Genomic DNA, 24,516 nt, shown 5'->3' with positions numbered 1-24,516 from the left:
TAATAAAACTAGGTAAATTAAGGCGACTGATAATGCTAGAAAAATTGTGCAATGTAGCAGGGGATTTAGTTGTGTGTTTTTTTTTTTGTTTTTTTTTATAACTTGGTTCTAAAATGTCATAGGCACAACCGTTAGAATTCTACATATGCACCAAGTATACCTTAAAAAGTTCAAAGCTTCTGCAGTCCTCGTTTTCTCATAAGATGCAATATAAAGAAAAGCTATAAGAAAATTAAAACAGTATTATTCAGTGTTTATTCTGTTTATTTTCAGGAATGCACACAGATCTTGCATAAGACCTGTGCATACTGTACATCACAAGAGATGCAAGACTCAACTGGCCAAGAGAAATAGAATGGATTAACACTAGAATCCTTGAAGCGTACGAAAAAAACTTGTAATGCTGGGCCACCTTAAATTCCCTTGCACCTCCTTATCAGCATCTTTTGGTTTGCAAATGTGTCAATCCGCACAAGTAACAAGCAGTCTACCATCCCATTCCTCCACTGACGCAGCTTGAGTCGTACACAAAGTTCTCTCAGCTCAAGTCTGCTTATCTGGGTTTGAGGTGCCTTGAAATGTATAGGGTAAATAATATATTATTTGGAACACATACATTTCATATGTGTTCTGTGTGTACAATGATCTATGTAAACATAGGATGACAAGAAATGTTGAACACATAATTAGGACAGAAACTTTTTTCATGTTCTACTAATAATTGGCAAAATGCTGACGTGAAGTGCATAATGTGTGAAGACTGAAGTCCAAATATCAAATAAACACTTTCACAAAAGACACAGATGTAACAAAGCAACTGCGCTTTTTTACTGAATTTAACCAAAGTAAAAAAAATTGGGATAGGGTATGACACACACACACACACACACACACACACACACACACACACACACACACACACACACACACACACACACACACACACACACACACACACACACACACACACACACACACACACACACACACACACACACACACACACACACACACACGTCTGCTTGACTGGTGCAGAGGTAAGAACTGCTGTCTCCAAGTCGAGCAGTTGTGGGTTCAATCCTGGCTCCTTTCATGCATTAACTGTTATAAGTAGTGTGCAGCTATTATAACTATATTATATATACTATAATAACTATTTATAACTATACTATTATAACTATAATAGTATTATAATAATATAATATATCCTATAATAGGATAAAAACATACATTTGATTTGTTTGAGTATTTAACAGCCATTGTAAATTTATGATACTTCGAAAAGTTAGCATTGTTTTATTCACTTTTTTTCTCTAAGTCATGTTCACACTCCCCCAGATCTGACACTGTTAGTTTTCAAATAAAGATCTGCTATAACAGAGGTGAACTCAGATGAGGATTCTACATTGGAGAAAGAACAGAAGCCCTCCCCACAAGAAACATCCACTCACACATAAGAACAACGCAGCCAGGCGTACAGGCGAAAGATGGCACTGTTTGAATGCAGCAAGTGATTTAGGGTCATCTTGTCAGTAAATCTGTCTGTTGTTACAGCCATGTCTTTGTCCAGTCTGATAGCAGTCATGGGACATGGTATCTTTGATTGGCAGTACAGCAAATAGTTCTGAGCAGGTATCAGCCACAGCATCTACTGTGGTCATCGCTGCTCTTGTGAAAAGAATGGAGATAAATCCCAACAACTCAGAGAGGGAGAGGCAAGTTCATTGTACCATATGAATGTCGCTAACAGTCACTAACTTTTACAAGTAGCCAAAATTTACACTGGGTGTTACAGACTCAAATCAAATGTATGTTTTTATTATAATAATAATAAATATAATAGCAGCTCACTACTCTATGTGGAGCGCCCGGTTTCGAACCCAGGACCTTTGGGTTATAAGGCAGTGGTTCTTACCTCTGCACCATTTAAGAGTACATATAAACTCCCTGTCAATTGGCATTTGAGCTTGGGGTTTTTAGCTCATTAACGGCAACATGTAAATCAAATGCTTTTTTTCCTTTGGTTATATTCTTAAATAAAGGTGCACGTGTTTATTTGATATTTGGACTAAAGTCTTCACATATTATACATTTCACGTCATTATTAGAACAACATGGAAAAAGTTTCTGCTTTAGGTATGTAAATCAAATGCTTTTTTTTCTTTGGTTATATTCTTGAATAAAAAAGCATGTGTTTATTTGATAACGTCTTCACACATTATACACTTCACATCATTATTAGTATAACATGGAAGAAGTTTCTGCTTTAGGTATGTGTTCAGCATTTCCTTTCATCCCACACTTACCCAGATTGTTGTAATCACAGAACACACATGAAATGCATGTACAGTGGAACCTCGGTTTGCGAGAAACTTGGTTTACGAGTGTTTTGCAAGATGAACAAAAATTTTTAATAAATTTTGACTTGATAAACGAGCGAGGTCTTGCAGTACGAGTAGTTTGTCTGCTGAGCGTCATGTGATCACAACTGAGCTGATGGTTCTTCTCTCTCTCTCTCACTGCGGGATTGTGGGCAATCGTCTCCTATTCTCCGTCTGAGTCAGCGTGCCTCACTCATATAGTCAACATCCTTACGAGCATATAGTGTTTACTACAGCATTAACATTGAGACTGTGTGCGCGCGCGCGCGTGTGTGCTGTGACGTGCGAGTCCCCGTCTTGCACCCTAAAACACAAAGCTGAGTCTCAGTACTTTAGCAACACAAGCTTTATTCAGCTTGAAACAGCAACAGCTTGGTTATTTATACACAGACACAGCAGTCAGGCAGGGCCCTGCACATTTATAATGTTCCTTGTATCACCCATTGACGGCAGAAGCTTATAGCACACGCTATATGGCACGCGCTTGTGTTTGTGTGTTTGTGTGTGTGTGTGTGCTGTGACATGCGAGTCCCCGTCTTGCACCCTAAAACACAAAGCTGAGTCTCAGTACTTTAGCAACACAAGCTTTATTCAGCTTGAAACAGCAACAGCGCGGTTATTTATACACAGACAGAGCAGTCAGGCAGGGCCCTGCACATTTATAATGTCCCTTGTATAACCCATTGATGGCAGGCGCTTATAGCACACGCTATACGGCGCGCGCTCGTGTGTGTGTGTGCGCGCGTGTGTGTGTGTGCTCGTGTGTGTGTGTGTGCTGTGACGTGCGAGTCCCCGTCTTGCACCCTAAAACATGAAGCTGAGTCTCAGTACTTTAGCAACACAAGCTTTATTCAGCTTGAAACGGCGACAGCGCGGTTATTTATACACAGACACAGCAGTCAGGCAGGGCCCTGCACATTTATAATGTTCCTTGTTCGTTGTATCACCCATTGACGGCAGCCGCTTATAGCATGTCCGCGATCTTTTCGGATTCGCTTTTACGGAGAACTGCGATTGCTTTGGGACGCTCTTCCGCGTGTCGTCCCGTTGGGTGCAATCCCACAAGAGTTTAGAAACTCACTCACACCAGCCATGATTCTTTTGAAAGGTAAAGTGCAAGTTAATTTGTTTTATGTATTTTTACTTTATATTTTGTATTAATCATTTTTATATGAATAGTTTTGGGTTGTGGAACAAATCATCCGAGTTTCCATTATTTCTTATGGGGAAATTCACTTTGATATACGAGTGCTTTGGACTACGAGCACGTTACCGGAACGAATTATGCTCGCAAACCGAGGTTCCACTGTATTCCAAAAAACGATACAGTTGTCCCTCGCCATATCACGGTTCACCTATTACGGCTTCACTGTATCGCAGGGTTTTTTTTAAATACAAGTGATCGCCCACCTATCGCGGAAGTTACGTTCCAGACCCATCAGCGATAGGTAAAAATCCGCGATATAGAAAGACCATATAAATAAACATATTTTATAGTTTAAGCCTTAAAATACCCATCGCACACACTTTAAAACACATGTAATCTTATAAAACACACTTTGTTAACTCATATGATATGTGGATATCGGGCTAAGGATATGAGTAACATCTCTCTATTATAAAACATTTTAACTTCACGCAAGACAAGGCAGTGAGACAGGAAAACAGCCACTGTACAGACTTTTAAATTATTGAAACGCAGAGCGACAAGCAGCACACAGCCAGCACCTCCTCCTCCTTCACAACACAAAGTCCACTTCTGCTTAGCGTGTGTTCAGCTGCCCCTCTTCACAAAGCAAGTGGCAGACACATCGACATCTGATCGCTGCGCGTAGCGTTGCTCTGCGGTGTTTAAGAGTGTAGAAAGTGTTTAAGAGCATAGGAAGTGTTTATAAGAGTGTGGGAAAGGTTAATAAGAGAGTGAGAAAGGTTTATAAGAGTGTGGGAAGTGTTTATAAAATAATATAAAATATATATAAATAATAAAATAAATATAGGTCGCTATTTCGCGGATTTTCACCTACCGTGGGGGGGCTCTGGAACGTTACCCCCGCGATAGGTGAGGGATGACTGTATACTGAATTATTTACCCTATACAACTACAGGAACCATGCAGATAAGGAGCCTTGGCTTGAGCTGGGAGAACTTTTTGCCCGAGTTGAGCTCCATTAACGCAGGGGATGGGTCAGCAGGCTGCTTGTGCTGATTGACACATTTACGAAACGAAAGACGCTGATAGAGAAGTGCGAAGGGACAGAGGTGAATGTTATTTACCTATTTATTCTGATTTATTTACTTACTTCCTACAGCGTAAAGTCAAAAGTAGACTGCAAAGGTTCCTGAGTACATATAAAGTACAGCGACGGCAAAAGTGCAACATGCATTCTTTCTCCGATGTAGAACCGTCGTCATCATCTGAGTTCACCTCTGTTATAGCGCATCTTTATATGAAAACAGCAGTTTCAGATGGGGGGGGTGGGATCGTGAATGCGACATGAAAATAAAACAATAAAAAAAAAACAAAACAAAGCTAATGTTTACAAATATCATAAATTTACACAGGCTGTTAGAATAAAAACATACTATCTTAGACTCAAAACAAATGTAAGAATAAGAGCAGCTCACTTCTCAAAACGGAGTCATCCGGGGTTGAACCCGTGAAGTTTGGATTACCAATCAACAGTTGTTACAATCGCTTCGGTGGCACAGCGGTATCAAAGGGGTGTGAATCTTGCACCCTAATGCGGGTTTTTTTTCTGCAGTTATATTCTTGAATAGAAGCGCATCTGTTCTGTTATATTTGTACCTTTTGTGAGAAGTGTTTGATATTTGGACTTCAGGCTTCACACATTAAACACGTCATGTCTACATTTTGTCAATTATTACTAAAACATGAAAAATGTTTCTGTTTTAACGATGTGTTCATATCGATTATTGTAGACACGGAACACACATGAAATGCATGTGTTCCAAATATCCATATAGTATTTATAAAAGGTGTCATTTTGCTTGACTTCTCACTCTATACAACTCTAAGCAACTGACACGCAGGTAAACAGACTTGAGCTGAGAAAACTGCAGCAATGGTGGGATGTGATAGTAGGCTGCTTGCTGCTTATTGACACATTTACAGGACAAAAGACACTGATGGAGAGGTGCGAAGCGATTTAAGGTGGGACGGATCTATGAGTTTTTTCATAGGCTTTGGTAATTCTAGTGTTAAGGTGGGCTAGGATTACAAATTTTTTTTCATAGGCTTCAGGGATTCTAGTTTTAAAGGATTTCCCACAGCATACTCTTTTCTACTTGGCTATGCAATTTTGCCCTGCAAACGACTAGCATACCATACATCACATTTGTGTCTTGCCCTGCACCCTGAGGTGCCAAGATAATCACTAGTTGGGTGGATTAAATTTACCCTCCCAGCACATGCAGGATTAAATGTATATTCATAACTTTGATTCAGTTCTTTTAATTTGATTGCACTCCACACACATGCCACGCACAATGTTACCAAACAATTCATAGGCAATGTCTTTCAAAAAACAATACTTATGCAAAATACCACAGTCTTTCTTTAGAGTGTTACAGATAAGTGTCTGTAGCAACACACATCTTTTTGTCTTTCAAATAATTATTGCACTGCAATACCGGTGTGTAAATGTGTGCGATACATGTAACCTGCAGTCCCATATAGTGACCTCTGTGCTGTGCAGCAACAATTTTCACCTTCACATTATTTATACAAGCGGTGAATATCAGTTTTGTGACAGGGCAAGTGTATAGTTTTTTTTTTTTTCTTTTTTCCAATCAGAGTTTAAAATCTCCTTTGTGTTTCATTTACGTCTTGTGGCAATGTCATACAATATACTGTATAAGGCCACACTTTGTATTGCCAGTGTGGTATATTGCAAAATGCAATATATCATAATACTGTATCCATGCCAAATCAACATAATTATCATAGCTGTTAGTTACAAACAGCTACTCATTTGTAATTCTAGAATTGCATTGGATCTAAAATATTAATCTGACACAAACAGCCAATGATAATGGGGCAAGTAACAGAGCTATAATAAGGTTGACAGACCAATGTGAAACATGACAAGCAAGAATTGAATCGCATATTGTCTTTTAAGTCATCATCTGACATATTTGGAAAGGAAAAAAATAGTTTTAAAATGTCATCCTTATAACAAATTTACCAGGATTTCAGACAGAATCATTACTTGAAAAAGATGTTATCAATGTAAAAGAAGAGTGATTACTGAAGTTGGAACATTTGGACAAAATAATCACCCTGGAATCAACTCAAGTTAGAGAAACATTTGGACAATGTCTTACAGGATGATATCCAAATTACTTATCAGATAGATAAAGAATTCAACACTCTTGGCTACCTTGGATCCTCAGGTGCCCTGACCTATCTGCTGCTGGGTCCTTCTTGAGTTCTTTTTATACTTGCTGGATTAATCTAAAATGTAAGATAAGGGCTTATATCTCTGCCACCCAGGGCCAGTGGTTTCAAATCGTGTTAAATTCTGTATGTTAGTGACTCATTTTAATTGGGGGCACCTAAGGCATAATGAAAATGATACAAATACTTTACTTAGGAACCTGAATATACCTGCAAGGTTGGCATAAGCCAGAAGAGTGTATAATTTGTTCTAAACCAAGATTTACTCTGCAGTCTGCATTTACCCAGGCAGAGGAGTAAAAAGTGGAAGGGCATCTAAATGCCTTCAATTTTAAGTGACTGGCTGCCAAGATATGCCCTGGTATTCCTCTGAAGCTTAAGTATGTACTACTTCTCACGTACTTGCTTGTTTAAGGAACAAATGCAGCTGCAAGCATTTAATTGTTAAATCTGTGCTTCCCCTTAAAATAAAATTCATCTTACTGGCAGGGAGTATTTAGGATAAGTGTAGAAAAGAGATCATTTTAAAAACTGAAATCATCTAAAGGGATAGTTCTCTGAAGAATAACAGCAAAAAGTATAAGCAATAAACTTTGACATTCAATTAAGCAACATACAATAGCACTCAAGAGGAGAATGGGCAGGATTCAAGAAACAAGTGTGTTTAAAAAGTCCAGTGCACTTATACGCATTACCCCCAGACAATGTGTTATACTATTTATCTCTCTTGCCCAGTTCTAAGCATGCTGTGATGCCATTGTCCCTTGAAGTGTATAAAGGAGTATATTTTTGATTGATTTGATTCTCAATCTATACCTCATCCGTCAGATTCTTCTGTCTAAATTATTCATAGAACACGGGAGTAATCTTTTAAACTTTTGAAGAATTATTGCCTTGTTACTTGTTAATACACAATTTTGTAGAAGTTATTCTTCATCCAAAAATGATGGCCTTGAACAAAGATTAAAAAGTATTTCTACTAAGATTCTCGCAATACAGATACTGAAGCATTTCCCTCTTAGCTTGTAATGTGCTAAGTGGCCGGGAATGCAACCATTTTTAGAAGTGATGAGAAATAGTAAACAAATGATGGCTACCAGAATTTTATCAAGGTTTTTTGGGGGAATTTAGTTATTCAAAAACTAAACATAATACATACATCTACTTATAATGGTGTACTTGTTCAGATATCAATATAGCAGAAGTTAAGATGTTAAAATCAGAATTGCACTCATTTTTATGACTTATTCTGATTTCATAATTTTGGTCAGAAAGTTGCATATTTTCAAAGGGATATTCTGTCTGCAAGTATCAAGAAGAATTCAAATTAATACAACATTTCAACAATTTACACAATAAATAATGCACTGAAATCTGAGTAAGTTTTTAATTGCAAATAGCAATTTTCATTCCATCCATTTTCTTGCCTGCCTAATTCAATTCACAGCTGAAGATATATTTATAAAACAGCTAGGTGAAGTTGATGCTGGATATACTGCTCACTTCACTTATGTTTACTTAAATACCTGTATACAATCACTCATTATTTAAATTAATTTTATCTAACACAGGTCCTGATATTCATGTTTTTGAACTAATTTACACACTGTCACACAAAATACCGATTTATTTTAAAAATACATTTGTTATTTTTCATTGTATCAATGTTTCAATTTGTGCATCTGTTTGGCTTTTACAAACCTGGTAACTTTGCTTAAGCTGTTTAGTTATTTCTGATTTGTACCTCTTGCAAAAGAACAGACTAGCTTGGAAAGTATCTGAAATATGGCATTTTGTAGTGATCTGCTAATAGTGTGCTACACATAATCAAACCTGGCTAAAATCCACTCGTTCACACTCTTTCCTCTCAGTGAGTAATATGCCTCTCTTACTTCTGGAGCAATTTGTTAAATGTTAATGAGCAGTCTGATTCACTAATGATCCTAAGTTACTAAAATGTATCAAAGTTTCTTGGTTCTCAGGGAGCCTTTATGCATACATTCACTCCATTATTACAAAAGGAAAGTAGACTGTGCAAGCATTTTAAGGTAATAAACTACATCATTTAGGGTGGCTGCAAAACCAAACCTGAAATCACCCTTTCCCACAATGCTACACTCTTTCAGAAGTACAGACCATCAAATCCAACTAATGGGTCTTGCATTACTTATCTCTTAAATTGGTAAAATACCAGTTTATCACTTGCTTACTGTGATCGCTGGATAGTCATTTTTTGCAAAATCCATAAACTACTCAGTTAGCATATGGTTTTTACAATAAACAAGTGAGTAGGATTTAGCACAACACTGACTTCATCAAGCAATAAATAATCTGAAGCACGACACCTTCTTCTATTACTACTAGAATCTCTTTTTATTAAGACCTGACTAAAACAAAATCAAGGTGGAAACAATATTTGCAAGCTTTCAATCAAATAGTACGAGTCAGAGAATTTAAATATAACCAGGCCACAGTTTTACTTATAAGTAAAGCTTACAAAAAAAGCTGTTTTACAAACCTATAGACAATTTAAAAAATTCAGCTGCTACTATTGCCTGAAGTTAAGCACTGGGACCATGGCCTTTACGAGCACTTTCACGCAGGATATGAGTGCTTGTTAATTCTCTTAGACTGCAGAACAACAATTCTCAATTTTAAGAAACCAAGAGGGACAGCATGAATCACCCGAAGAGTCACGTTACTCAAGACAGCGGTGATTTCTCAGAATGTTTTATATTTTTATGTAAGATTATACTGAGTTTTCTCACATTTCCAGTATCGACAGAAAGCCGGACTAAATAAAGAAAAAAAAATCTTTTAATTAAGGAAACCAGCAAATATAAATATTAATATACATGACATATATGCTGCAGGGACTTAGGCCCTGCCTACACAACAAGGTTTTCATTGAAAAACACTGACATTTGTCTCCTTTTCTTTTCTCCTTTCATCCATAATACACTGTCATTTCCACCCCACAAAAACAAATACTTTTCAAGAGCGAGATACCTTAATAACTGCTGTCATGGTGTTTCAGTGTGTGTGGGGGGAGGAACAAACAGTCCATTACACTCTGGCTGGTTTGTGCTTATTAAGTGCTCTTAAGTCTTCTCATTTCCTGATTGGTCACCCTTCACTGAAGAAAAACATTCCCAAGATAGCAGGCAAAGAAGAGTTGCTTTTCGTGGCGCCTGTTGTGATGCTTTGTATGATTTTTAAAAACAGTGGTCAAGCGGCTAGTTGCATGGTATGATAGACCTGACAGTTGCATGATGTGCTCAAACTGCACAAACATGTTCAATCCAATTCACATGCCATGACGTGAGTGGTCAGACCAAAAGTATACAGTGCACACTCACTGAGGTCGGTGCACAATGAATTTCATGAATTTTGGTGGCAACATCAGAAAATCAACTAATGAGACTGCTCATACTAAAAGACAACCAACTGAAATTTCTGACATGACAAATGTTTCTGATCATGCAATATTCTAATTGATAGATTCAATCGAAAAATTCAACTACTCTAATACCACATGTGAAATGACAGCCAATGAAGCTGAAATTTAGACAGAACCAAAAAAAAAAAAATTTAGTTGGCAACTGCAAATTGGGTTTAAAATGGTGCCAAAAATCACACAGCTTAAGCATGGTTAAAGACATCTAAGCTGTATGCACAGTAAGTGTAGTAGGATGATTATAATCAAATGCATTTTTGGTCACTTCAATAAAGTCAGTCCTGTATTTTGTCCCTCTAACACCCTTCTTAGTATCATCAGATCCTATAAGGATGCAGGTCTTGCACTTCACTCAATGTGTGTATACAGCAAGAACTATACCATTAAATTTTTCAATATTTGAGCAAAACTGGTCTGGCTTAAAACCAACGACATATTGCAAAATTTCTAGTCAGTAAGCATGTCAAACTTAACGACTGCACTTACTGGATCTTGACACCATGAGAATGTCAAATAGCACACCTCTGACATCTTTTTCAGTACAGCTTCAAGTTTCCAAAATATTGCAATATTCTGAGTAACACAGCAAGTGCAACTGTTTTCCAGTTATGAATAGTTCAGACTTTCTCTTTGCAATTTTTTTTCTTTTTCCATTCTGTCAAGGTATGACAAATAAACACAGGACATCTGTTTGCATTGTCCAAAACTCTAGTTATCCTTTTTCTACTTTGAGGCTACATTGTGTGCACTGCTCTTCAACGTTAATTTTCATTGCCACAGAGAATGACGAGAAGCAAAGTGGAACACACAGCTGGTGGTCTTTTAAAATGGATGAATCTCAACAATGTTTTCTTTTATGCCTTTTTTCTTAGAATGTAATCTCAAGATGTAAATCAATACTGAAAATATTTTAGGGTTGAAAAATGTATATATTCAGTATGTTTTAAAACATCTCTTTCACAATATGACCCAGGTGCCCTTTAGATTCATTAAGCAAGCAAGTTTTTTTTTTTTTTTTTTTATAAAATTGGAAAATGAATGTGGCAAACTAATATATACCATGATTGTGGAAAAAATAACTGTCCTAAAAATACTGCACTTATTCTTTAATTTGTTCAGGAAAAAAATAAATAAATTTAGAACAAATTAATACAATGAAAAGCAACAAAAAGAGCTTGTGTTTTCCAAACACCTTCTGACATCTTTTAAGATGGTTAGAACCTGGGTTTGGTTCCCAACTTTCCCCTTATGTTTTTTTCAGCCATTACAGACAACATCAAGCCTGATTTAAAAAAAAAAAAAAAAGAAGAAGAGGTTGAATTAGTGTGGTAGTGATAGTTTATTAAATGTGTGTATTGACTGGTAACCACAAATAATGGGTTGCCTTGAAGCAGAGGTTTGGAAATATCTAAGCTAACACACTTTGAGAGAAGTCAAATCATAATTTAACATGTTGAAGTTGAAGCACTTATTAAGAAATCTGAAGAAACTGGGCAAGCTGAAAGAGATGCAAGAAATAAAAGAAAACTCTGAACAACTGGCTCTGGCAGTCATCTTTTCCAAAGTTCAATCTTTGACTGTGCAAAGAAATACTAAATATTCATGCTGACATCATACATGTCTTGTGGAACATGTTGAAGTAAAGAAAGCAATTTGTGAAGAAAGACAACAGGCAAAAGAGATTGCAGTATCACAAGACAATAAAACATGTCATGGTAACCAAAGGAAGAAGGTTTCATGAAGCAGTGGATCCAAATTTGTGAACTAAAAATTTCAAATACGCAAGAATATTAAAAGATGAGTTTCTTATAAGTTTACTGATGTTTTCTGCAGGCTTCTATGAGTCACGATATTAGCTTTGTAGTGGTTTAGGAGCTTATTTTAACCAAACATGTTGAAGATCTGGTCTTAAATGATGACTGCTGAGACACACATTTTAATTCATCATGCTGTACCTTTGGGAAAATAACTTCATATTCATCTTTCAGCACAAAAAAAACTCTAAAAAATACTGCAAACACAAGGCTGAATCACAACAGATGCAGAAGAAATCTGCAGATAGAACGCTAATGACATCAGAGTGACTACCTCAGAGCCTTGACTAACTGAAGCTACTGAACAGAGAGGGAAAAAAAATATAAATGAACTGTTGTGATAAACCTTGAAGCAGTTTCGGCTTTACACAAGAACCATTCTAAGGATTACACAGCAGTGTGCAAAAGTGAACTGCCACAAAAAGTACTGATTTATTTTAAAAATACAAGACATTTTTGCTATTTTTTATTGTATCAATGTTTAATGCTATTAAGTGTTTTCACGAATAAAGGCAACATTTAGTGTCCAGATAACTAGCATAAAAATAATTCCCCATTGGGTGACATGAGATTTTTGCACAGTACTGTACTAGCATTGATCTTTGTATGTAAGATCAAAATCTGGATTATGTTCATTAATTTCAACTATGCAAATTACAAAGGATGATCAAAACCTGTATTGTTAACCTCCGTTTTAGGTGAGTATTAACTGATAACAAGTGCATACAAAGCTAAAAAATTTCAAACAAAACAATGTTAAATAACTATCAATGTTACAGTGTATTTTCTATACATGTTTTGAAAGACAAACACAGTAGATGAAATGATCAATTAAAGCAACTGATTTAGCAAACCATATTTCATCTTTAACACAAATATAAAATATTTTTGCTGTGAACAACAGAGGAATACCAATCATACCGTACACTATCAACATTTACTTGAAGCTTTAAGCTTCAAAGCAAGACAGATTAAAACAACAACACTAAATGAAACATACAGGTGGCAAAGAAAACTATAAAAGATGGAAACAACAAGCACATGGAAAGCACAACAAGAATAGCCAAGGGGCAAATCATGCTTAAACTGAGCTATGCCAAAAGGTTGTGTTCCACTCAATGTTTTCATTAAACATGTGGATACAATTTAATAAATTATGTCTCCTATAGTGTAGGAATCTTCCAATCTAAGTAACCTTACTAGATCAAAGTTTTCTATCAATATAAACAGATATCTTTACTATAAAACCATAACTCTGGAGGCAAGTCGAGAAAATGGTGATGGCTTCTTGTATTGTAATCCACCACTCATGAACATGCTGTCGACCAAATGCACAAGGAATAAAGGTAAATGCATTGACTGTCTTTTCTCTTCTTTCTAGGTTAGCAGATAAAAGGTGTCATTTTGCTTAATTTCATACACATAAAAATAAATGTAAAAATCAAGTCTCAAAAAGTTATTAGGAAAAAAAACAATACTTGTATGAACCTATGTATAACCCCATCCTATACAATAAAATGGAGATGGCAGACTAAAAACTTGGTTTCTCTTATACATAACCTTTGGCAAATGTTCTAAAATAAAACCCTCTAATAAGTGTCAAAGTGCTGGATGTTGAAAAGTAAGTCTGCAATTAGGAAGCAGGAAATACGTTGATTAGGCAAGCTTTGCTAGTATACTGCTAAGGTTAGGGGTTAATCTTGCCTGCAGGCATTTTTTAATGCTCTTTGGTCCTTATATAGTGAGCAACACATTTCCTTGCTGCCAAGTACACAATGTTTAGCTGATTGTCTCAAACATATACTAGAACATTTATTACTTCATTGAGGTATACTTAGGCATATTCACACAGCTTGTTTCTTTAACTTAAACATATTGTAAACAAACTTAAAAGGAGAAAGTTAGTTTCTTTCTGACAACTTTCAAAGATCACTCATTACATCTCTTGATGAATTCAATTGTTATTTTACATGGTGCTTTTCACACTAAACACAACTGCAATTTGCTTTACAAATCAGATATTACAATACTGTAAAATTCAAATCATCCATCCATCCATCCATCCATTATCCAACCCGCTGAATCCGAACACAGGGTCACGGATCTCTTTGTAAAATAACATTTCCCTTTAAGAGGGCAGGTGTAAAGAAGAAAACTAACATGAACTACCCAATCTCATTTATCTGTTATTGTTCAAAATATCTTAATATACAACACACTAAACCAAAAAAAACTGTTTAAAAATATTACTTTCTTTCAAGACTGTACTTAATAAAGCAAAGTCCAGGTGCTGTATATCAATGTATAAAACTGAACTTTCAGATATAATGAAAAAAGCAAATTTGGTCATTCTGCTTTTGTAGTTAAATACTATGGACAGTAAAAATTTCAAAATTACACTGAACAACAACGGGGGGAATCAGAATTATACTGAAGTATCAGTTCACACAAATAACTTGTACAAACAAGTGACAAATACAAAATCAGTGAATTAGATATGAACAGAATTGAAAGAATAAAAAGCAAGGAACATACTGATACTTATATCAGGACGTGTGTTGTCAAGTAATGCAAATTAAATAAAAATAAATTTTAAAAAAATGTTAAACTGTAATGATGTAACAACACTTTAACAGTTCAATTAATCAGAATGAGGTTGTGGATTCAAATCCTGCTACTGCAACTGTGTGACTCTGAGCAAGTCACTTGACCTGCCTGTGCTCCAATTGGAAAACCAAAAGAAATGTAACCAACTGTATGATAAATGTTGTAAGTCGCCTTGGATAAAGGTGTCAGCCAAATATGTGAACAGTACAGGACTATAGTATAAAGAAACTTCATTATAAAATGTATAATAACTTAATATTTTGGAGTTTGCACAGCATTTTATGCTTTGGCAGACAGAGTAAATTTCCCCCAGGAAAGCAAACAGGATGGCATGGCGCATCAAACTCCAAGCCGTCCACATCCAACTATGCAAAAGCACATAATGTTACATGTCTGAAATCCTAACTCTGCCTCTCTGATAAAGAAAGCAGGCCCCACTAGTCATTGATCAAACTCCACAACAGACCTGAAAACGAGTGATGAACAGGAGAAAAAACAGTGGAAAGGAAGATCTGGTTGAAAAAAGAAATGCAACGCCACTCATATGGAATTATTTTAGCCACAGAAAGAATTATGTAGCCCAAAAACAGGTACTTTGCTGACAGTGCCTTGCAATTGTTGCCACAACATGAGGCAACACAACCAATTTGTTTGATCATTTAAATTGGCACCACAAAACACTGTATGATGTTGGCAAAGCCAGATCTGAATGCCATCCAAAGCAAAAAAAAAAAATCTATTTCGTTCATGTTTGCTAGTATTGCACTATATGATGGGGGTTCCAAATGGCAGAGATAAATCACTGATGCAGTAAGTCTGCCATCCACTTTATTACTGATGACTTACAACTAAAAAGTTGCTATTTGCAAGAAGCATTTTTCCCTGCAGAAGAACAAGTGAGAACATCACAACAGGTTTGCGAGGAGCATTAGCTGCTTTGGGTCTAGAAGGAAGATGTCTAATCTCAGAACACAGAGCAAATATGGTGAAAATTGCATCCCTTAACAGGTGGACCAGGCTGCAGTGCTTCAGCCACAGACTGTATCTTGCAGTTGGTAAATTTGCTAAAGTGTTTACTAAACAACTATTAAACATGATAAAATTGTTGTATCAGATTAATACCAGTATTGTTAAAACATGTATATATTACATACATATACAGTATTACAGACCCCCTGGACCCTGTAGTTAGGATATAGCAGGTTGGATAATGGATGGATGGACATATACAGTATTATACATACATACACAGTATTATACTTCTACTACTGCTAATTGCACACATTGTCTTAGCCATATTGTAAAAAAAAAAATAATAACTTCAAAATTACACAATTTTAATATAACTCCCTTTTTTGTTAGTCCTCTCTTAATTAGCACAATCTGGAGCTAGGCAGACTTGCATTTCATTCCATGTTCTACATGTAAGACTATGTGAAGAACTTTGAACCTTGAGTTGAATTTTAAAACGTTAGTTTCATAAACAATTTTTTAAAGATGCTTTAAATTGAAACTGGAGGTCACACCATTAATGTAAAACTCCTAAGACAGTAATATTCTTTTAGAATGACTTTGATTTAATAGATTTTTAAAACATGTACAGAAAGCAGGAAAAAACTATAGATTTCATTTTTAAATAACCGGTAGTTAATTCAGTTGCAGAAACAATTATTTGAATGTATAAGCACTTTATTGTTTAAATTGTAGTTAAAATGTTTAGATGATTTAATGTGTACTTTGTTGTACAAAAAAACATTGAAAAAGGATGAACGCACTGTGTTACAGGGGTCTGTAAGAAGCTGATGGGTCACTTCTCTCAAAAAAAGGTCAGAGGTTCTTTGGAAAAAGCCCAGAAAGAACTGCATCTACCATTACATTCCCTCAAATTAGAATGCCAAACAAGATGGTGTTCTAGACTGATTATGATCAGCAGGATACTAGAGCAGGATAAAGCTTTAACTCAGATCCTGTCTGCAGACAAGAAGGCACAACATCTAATTCTAACCTGGCAAGATATAGATGTCTTACAGGCTATCAACAAGTCATTAGGCCCACCATACGTTAGTGTCACTTATGTGAAGCCAATTCCTCACCTCTTTAACACTTCAATGTTACTAATGCAAGAGAAAGACATAGATCTGACAAAGAAGCTGAAGAGCAAGATGTTGGGCTACCTTAAAGAGAAAGGATGGCGTTACTCAGGAGATGCTAGATATGGCATCTTGCTTGGACCCCCAGTTCATATTGGACTTCATCAGTGCAGACAGCAAGATCAAAGTCAAGGTCAGAGTGACATCAGAAATGACTGAATGCCAGGAGATGCTGCAGCACTGAAGTTGAGCCCAGAGTTGCCAACATGTCCCAGGTAAAGAAAGCCAAGAGGTCCTTGGGAAGCTTCTTTAAACAAAGCAAAGTTGCAGCAAAGGGTGATTCCTCTATGACCCTTAGGGAAGCTGAATTAAAAATCTTCCTGCTAACACCTTCCTTAGACAAAGAAGAAAATCTACTTTCATGGTGGAAATCACACAAAGTGAACTCTGCACGACTCTGTTTTATAGATAGATAGCCTCCTGTAAATCTTCTTTATCCCATCTAGACAACATCCTGCTTCACTAACAGATGGGTAGTGATGGGCAAATAAAGCTTCACGAAGCATTGCACTAAATATATAGGGTATATAGCATTAGAGATAAAAGACAAGAAGGTCATTTTTAAATTTTTATTTTCTGTATAGCAGACATACTCACCTTCCAAGATCAATCCAAACATTCTAAAGTGATGTATTCTTTGAAAATGGAGCTATCAGTAGGTCATCTGGTGAAAATTCCTTGATTTTTTAAATATTGCAATATATGCATTTATAACAAATGTTAGTTTTGAAAGTGCTGTGAAAAAGCTACTTGCCAGGTACTTTGGTTATGTAAATCTGAGGAGCATTCTTGTATATGCTCCCTTAACACACATTTGGATTTTTTTTTTTGGCAGTAAATATTTAGTAGGAACTACCACAACCGTTTAGGAGTACCTTGACCTAAGATAATGCCTTTGATATGTGCTACTATAATAATATTGGCATTATTGTAATATAAGGCTGAATAAGAGTTTTGTTTATTACTCTTGGCTTTAATTCAGCACAAAACAAAAACTCTCACAAGTTTTAACATGTGCAAATAAATGGTACATAATAAAATCCCACATATCCAAACATTTTTTGCTTAAAATGTTTACATATTTTTTTACTGATTTAATCACATATTCAGAAAATCAGATTACACCAAATTAATAGATATGTAAATACAAATTTAAATAAATTTAAATAAATCCTCAATGGAGCACATACAGTAATCCCTCCTCCATCGCAGGGGTTGCGTTCCAGAGCCACCCGCGAAATAAGAAAATCCGCGAAGTAGAAACCATATGTTTATATGGTTATTTTTATATTGTCATGCTTGGGTCACAGATTTGCGCAGAAACACAGGAGGTTGTAGAGAGACAGGAACGTTATTCAAACACTGCAAACAAACATTTGTCTCTTTTTCAAAAGTTTAAACTGTGCTCCATGACAAAACGGAGATGACAGTTCTGTCTCACAATTAAAAGAATGCAAACATATCTTCCTCTTCAAAGGAGTGTGCGTCAGGAGCACAGAATGTCACACAGATAGAGAAAACAATCTCTAGCAAACAAATCAATAGGGCTGTTTTTCTTTTAAGTATGCGAAGCACCGCGGCACAAAGCTGTTGAAGGCGGCAGCTCACACCCCCTCCGTCAGGAGCAGAGAGAGAGAGAGATAGAGAGACAGAGTTTGTTTTTCAGTCAAAAACCAATACTTGCCCTTCCAGCTTTTAAGTATGCGAAGCACCGTGCAGCATGTCGTTTCAGGAAGCAGCTGCACAAAAGATAGCAACGTGAAGATAATCTTTCAGCATTTTTAGACGAGTGTCCGCCCGTATCGTCTAGGTGTGCGAACAGCCCCCCTGCTCAATCCCCATACGTCAGGATCAGAGAAAGTCAGCGCAAGAGAGAGAGAAGAGTAAGCAATCTAGCTTCTCAGCCATCTGCCAATAGCGTCCCTTGTATGAAATCAACTGGGCAAACCAACTGAGGAAGCATGTACCAGAAATTAAAAGACCCATTGTCCGCAGAAATCCGCGAACCAGCAAAAAATCCGCGATATTTATTTAAATATGTTTACATATAAAATCCGCAATGGAGTGAAGCCGCGAAAGGCGAAGCGCAATATAGCGAGGGATCACTGTATACACCCACACTGATATCTGTGTGAATGAATTGCATGTAAGTGGTCTGCAAACATTTTTAGATAAGTGGTACATGTCAAAGTAACATCCACATGAATGTCAAGACCCAAGGTTTCCCAGCAGAACATTACCCAGAACATCATACTGTCTCTGCCAAGCTTGGCTGTTTGCCTTAGTGCATCCTGCTATAATCTCTTCCCCAGGGTTAAGGATGCACATGCACACAGACATCTACATGATCTTCATCAGACCAGGCCACATTCTGACATTGATCCATGGTCCAGTTCTGATGCTCACTGTCCCATTGCAGGTGCTTTATTTTTTTTTTTTTGCAATGGACAGAAGTCATCAAGGTGTACTCTCATTATCACCAGCACTAAGTTTTTCAGCAATTTGTGCTATAGTAGCACATCTCCCCCATGTACCAATGAGCCTTGTACACCAATGATCCTGTTGAAGGTTCACTAGTAGTTCTTTCATGAACCACTTTTGGTAGGTACTAACCACTACATAAAGGGAACACAACCAGAAGATCTGCCTATTTGGAGATAGTATGACCCAGACTTCTACGCATCACAGTTTGGCCCTTATTAAAGTTGCTCAGATCCTTATGCCTGCCCATCATCTTCAAGAACTGAGTGTTCATTTGCTGCCCAATATAGCCCACCTCTGCCAGATGCCATTGTAATGAGATAAACAATGTTAATCACTTTGCCTGTCAGTGGTTTTAAGGTTGTGGCTAATTATTGAGAGTTTATGCGTATATATATTATATATACACACAAAATATGGTAAGCATGTGTCGCATACTTTGTATTATTTGGCAGGTACTATATAGCATGTCTATGATCTGCTTCTTGCAACTGAGAGAGCGTGGCTGAGGTCTGCCTGCTGGCCAGTCACACGCACTACCTGGTAGGTAACCACCAAAATATCAGATTGTGATCAGACCTATGCACATTTTATATACTGTATATAATATCATCATGCTCAGTTGATTGAGTGCATATTCCTACTGTTTATTCTACAATTGTGCAAGTGACTTTAGCAATTTAAGTTTCGCCTAGCCACTATGATTTATTTTTTAAGAGGCAATGATCGTGTTTTATGATGTTAAGTCAATTCAGACAAGATTAGTTTGACACCAGGACGTGGGATATACAGTAGTAATAATTACTGGAGGACCTCTGTAGTTTTTAAGGTTTATTCTGATGGAATTAATTTTTACATCAGGAGGTGGTGTAAAGTCAGTGATTTACTAGCAGTGCTTTACTCTGTATCTACATTTCCTTTTCCTTTTAGTAAATATACTGTCAGGTTGGACATACTTAGCAACACTTGTTTATAAGGGAAATGTGTCAATTTGCACATCCAAGCAGAACAGTCCTGCAACCCATCAACATTTCTTTATTAATTGTGAATATCACTGCACCCAAGGACTCCCACGGAGATATAACACCCCACATCACCCCTTCCACTACCTTATTCAGCATGGACAACAAAGAGAATATCAAGAGCTCTTCCACACCTGCCCCAAACCCCCGCACACTTCAGGCACTGGGTTTTGTATTCAAAAATAAGCACTAAAAACAGGCCTGTACTCATGCAGTTAACCGCACTCTTTATATATTTAAAAGTAATGAGGCAGAGATTGGGCATCGGTGTGCAGGATCAACAATGAATATATTAGCACACAAGACAAAAGGTGCATAACATTCATAGCTGTTTTTTGAGCAATATTTCAGAAATACAGCAGTGGTGTTCCTTGACGGATAGCCTAGATTATAAAATGGCAGCGCATGCAAGATGTTTTTTAAAATTAATTGAAAATGCTTAATTTGTGAACACAATTGCACGTGGTGACTGCATAATATACATGTTTGTGAAGAAATCAGTTTGACTTGAAAAATACCAAAATTATTCTTTTATGAAAATATCTAGTATGCAAATATCAAGGATCACTGTAAAATGTATGATACTTACTTATTTGAGATTTAATCCAGGAAAACGAGAGCATCTGGAATGAGAATCCAATATTCTAAGTAGGCAAGTAGTGTATCTGTAAAATAAATGTAGCAGTAATTATTTTTTTGACTGGAAATGTTTCTGGTGTTCTTTTACAACCATATGATCATAGGAATGCATAAAAAAAAAATTCAGAAGTGCACATTCACTGGTCAAGAGTCCCGTCTTCAGGTCAAAGCTCAATAATGTGAACAATTAATTTAGGATTATTTTAGCAAAAAACTCAAGGTTCTGCAAATTGTGAGAATATAAACAGATGGTTTGACATATGGATTATGTAACAGTTGTAAAGAAGACATTTTTTCATGGATATTATTGATAGTGTTTGCTGTTGTCCAGTAGTGAGATGCTCATATTATCATAAACTTATCTCCATGAGATTATTTCCCCCTCATTCATCACTATGAACCAATATTTTTGGATGGAGTATTCCTTTAAGCAGGTTTAGACCAGATGGAGCAACATAATAATAAAAAGTTAAAATAATTAAATGAAAAAATCTCACTAGAAAAATGTTATCCAAGTATGGTTTCATCCTTACCAAATATACTGTACACAACTTTAATTATAGTTGTATATTGTAGTAAGAAGTAGTATTGAAATTGAAGTAGAAAAGTAAAGCATTAGATACACTATGTTTTGCATAAGATTTTCTTTTTTTTTTTTTTTCAACACCACACGAGAAGTTTAAATTTAAAACATGACTCATGGTCTTTAACTGTTAAAAAAACAAAGCTGAGACAAAGTGGCACAGAAAATGGAGACCACTCTCAATGCTTTTCAAATGGAAAAAAGTAGTATTCAGCCCACATACCAGGGTCATATTCCCCTAGCACACAGGCCTACTAACAAATTCAAAAATCACAGCCCTGTGTGCATAGAAGCTTGTGAAAACACACTACAACCAGCTAAGAAAACCTGAAGCAGTCTGTGGTATCAAATGGCAGGAGTCACAGTGCTGCAGACAGACTGTCACCGGACCAAGCACCTAAATCTTTTATTTAACAGCCAAAAGACAGACCCAATGACCTCCTATAAGAAATAGGATTGCTCTGCATCTATAAAAAACTTTTTAGAAACAAAAGAAAATAGGCAAAGCATTCCTCTTATCACCATTTTCCAACTATGTTACAAAATCTTTTAAGTTTAAATTAATATCATATTTACATCAATTGCTATCAATCAGTTCTTATAACCTCATCTTTAACAATGAGTCAGTTCCATCACAAAGCATACAAGAAAGAAACAGAGCAAAACACCATTTGACTATTATGGTGTTAAGAAAAAAATGTAAGGCTGTTCACAGAAATAACTACAATGGAATCCTATTAACCCAGATTTGGCGAGACCAGATTCAGTCCAGTTTAGTGAAAATTCAGATTAACCGAAACCTATATTTAACATACTAAATAAATAACAAAATAAATAAATTGTCCATAATTTTTGTGCACCAACTTTGAATGCTTTCCTATTTTTATTCTCCAGTCAGAAAAAATGTTTTGCACCCCTAATTTCAGACTGACTTTTTTTTTTTTTTTTTAAACTTTGCCCCTTTTTAATACAAAAAAAAGAGTGTTCAAGTTTTTGTTCCATCAACACTAACACTCTCTCCTTTTGTTGCCATCTATTATTAAGCCAAAACGAACAAAACAACTATAGAAATAAAAAATAAAAACAAAACAGCAGGTAAAGAACTAATGTAAGGTATACACATTGACAATACTAGCAGTAGCTGTCAATTTAATACAACAGCTTAGTAACTGTTTTTTGTAGCGGCGGAGAAGATAATGAGCGGGTTATTTCCAAGAATACATGATTCATCTCCATCCCCCCAACGTGCTATGGTGCACCACCACATTTGTTTATATCCAGTGCTGCGGGCAGTTGCCACTTAGTCCTTGAATACTATGGAGTAATCCTTTGATCCGTGATCACCACAAGGTAACTGAAGCTTATTAATTTATTTGTACATTGCAATGTGTGCTGCAAAAGTGGAGACGGACAAACACACACCCACCATGTAGACCACTGCAGCTACTAGGACCCAGACATTTGTGAAGTGCCTCAGTCTGCTACAATATCTATCATTTTACCTATTGCATTACAATATGACATAACATTAAAAAATTATTTAAATAAGCGTTGTGGTCTATGGCTACACAATGAGTTAAAACACTACAGATATTTAGTCATGGCATGTTTGTATTTTCAGTTAGACAGTAATTTGTTTAGATGTGCAGTCAGAAGGTGGATTCTTGTGTAGCCTCATCTGTGCATCTACTGGTGTAAGGCAGACCTGGGTGTGTTGAGTAATGAAATTTACATCTCCTGCGGCTATTGTTAACAACCTTCTTAACAACAATTCTTCTGACAGACTGACACAAACGGTTTACTTCAAATGCATATTTTGCAGTTCATATTTTCATGCATATTGCTGCAAACTCTTTCAAACTTACATCGACTCCTACACTATCCTCAGAACACTGAACAAAAGAGCATACACAGTACCTGCAACAACATATCAGTCATGTCAGACCATTTGTCTATTGATGCTATCAAATGCCAATGCATAATTTAATGCTACAGAAAGATTTTCCCTTGCATCAGGTTATGTTTGTTGTTGAAATAGGTTATGTTTATTTTTAAAATGTGCTCTCTGTACGTGCGACACACATTTTTTTTTTTTTTTTTTTTTTTAAAAGACATAAGACTGTAGATGGTAAATTGTAAACAGAAGCATGCTCTCATTCAGACCAGGTTAATGACAGCATCTCTGATCTTTACGGTTCCAAAATCACCACCCCTACTTTGAGCGGCACCTTCATGAGGTGTTGGATTAGTTCAGAAATGTGACACTCATTAAGAAATCTAATTGTTCCCACCCAGTTTTAAGCAAAATTCACGCATGGCTGTCTCCAGACGTATATATTATATATCTAGCTTCAGTGACACTACAAAGCTGCAGACCAGTCAAGTGCTTGTTCACAAGCAAAAGCATGCTGAACTGGACTGTACAGCAACAGAAGGTGATGGCCTGGTCTGATAAACCATGCTTTCTATCGTGTGAATGACCAGGTGAGGATATGTTGTTTATCTGGAGTAGAGATGGCAGCAGGATGCAGTATGGCAGGCAGACAAGCAGCGTGGTGGGCAATGTTCTGCTGGGAAACCCTGGGTCCTGACACTCATGCAGTTGCAACTTTGACACATACCACCTACCTAGAGGTTGTTGTAGCCTACATACACCGCTTCATGGAAATGCTACTCCCTAAAGGCACTGGCCTCTTTCAGTAGGATAATGTACCACTTCACAGAGTAAAAATTGTTCAGGAATGTTTTAAGGAACATGACAAAGAGTTCAGGGTGTTGACTTGGCATCCAAATTCTCCAGTGGGATGCATTGGAAAAACAAGTCTGATCTTTGTGAACCCTGCCTCAAATCCTACAGGACGTAAGATATCTACTACTAACATTTTGGTGCCAGATACCACAGGATACCTTCAGATGTCTCAAATTTAAATGTTCTTGATGAAAGAATAAAGTGCAAAGCATCTGA

General features: G+C 36.5%; 1 protein-coding gene across 3 annotated transcripts in view; it reads right to left on the bottom strand.

The window, feature by feature from the left end:
- bmpr1aa (bone morphogenetic protein receptor, type IAa) overlaps nt 1–24,516 on the bottom strand; it is a 246,835-nt gene that overhangs the window by 137,892 nt on the left and 84,427 nt on the right. For all 3 annotated transcript variants that reach the window (XM_051922671.1, XM_028795175.2, XM_051922672.1), the window contains exon 2: nt 20,919–20,994. The gene's annotated coding sequence lies outside the window, so the exon portion shown is untranslated. The remainder of the gene's footprint in view (nt 1–20,918; nt 20,995–24,516) is intronic.

This window comes from Erpetoichthys calabaricus, chromosome 2 (assembly GCF_900747795.2).
Source record: "Erpetoichthys calabaricus chromosome 2, fErpCal1.3, whole genome shotgun sequence".
In the NCBI taxonomy this organism is placed as follows: domain Eukaryota; kingdom Metazoa; phylum Chordata; class Cladistia; order Polypteriformes; family Polypteridae; genus Erpetoichthys; species Erpetoichthys calabaricus.
This window is presented reverse-complemented; position numbering and strand designations above follow the sequence as displayed.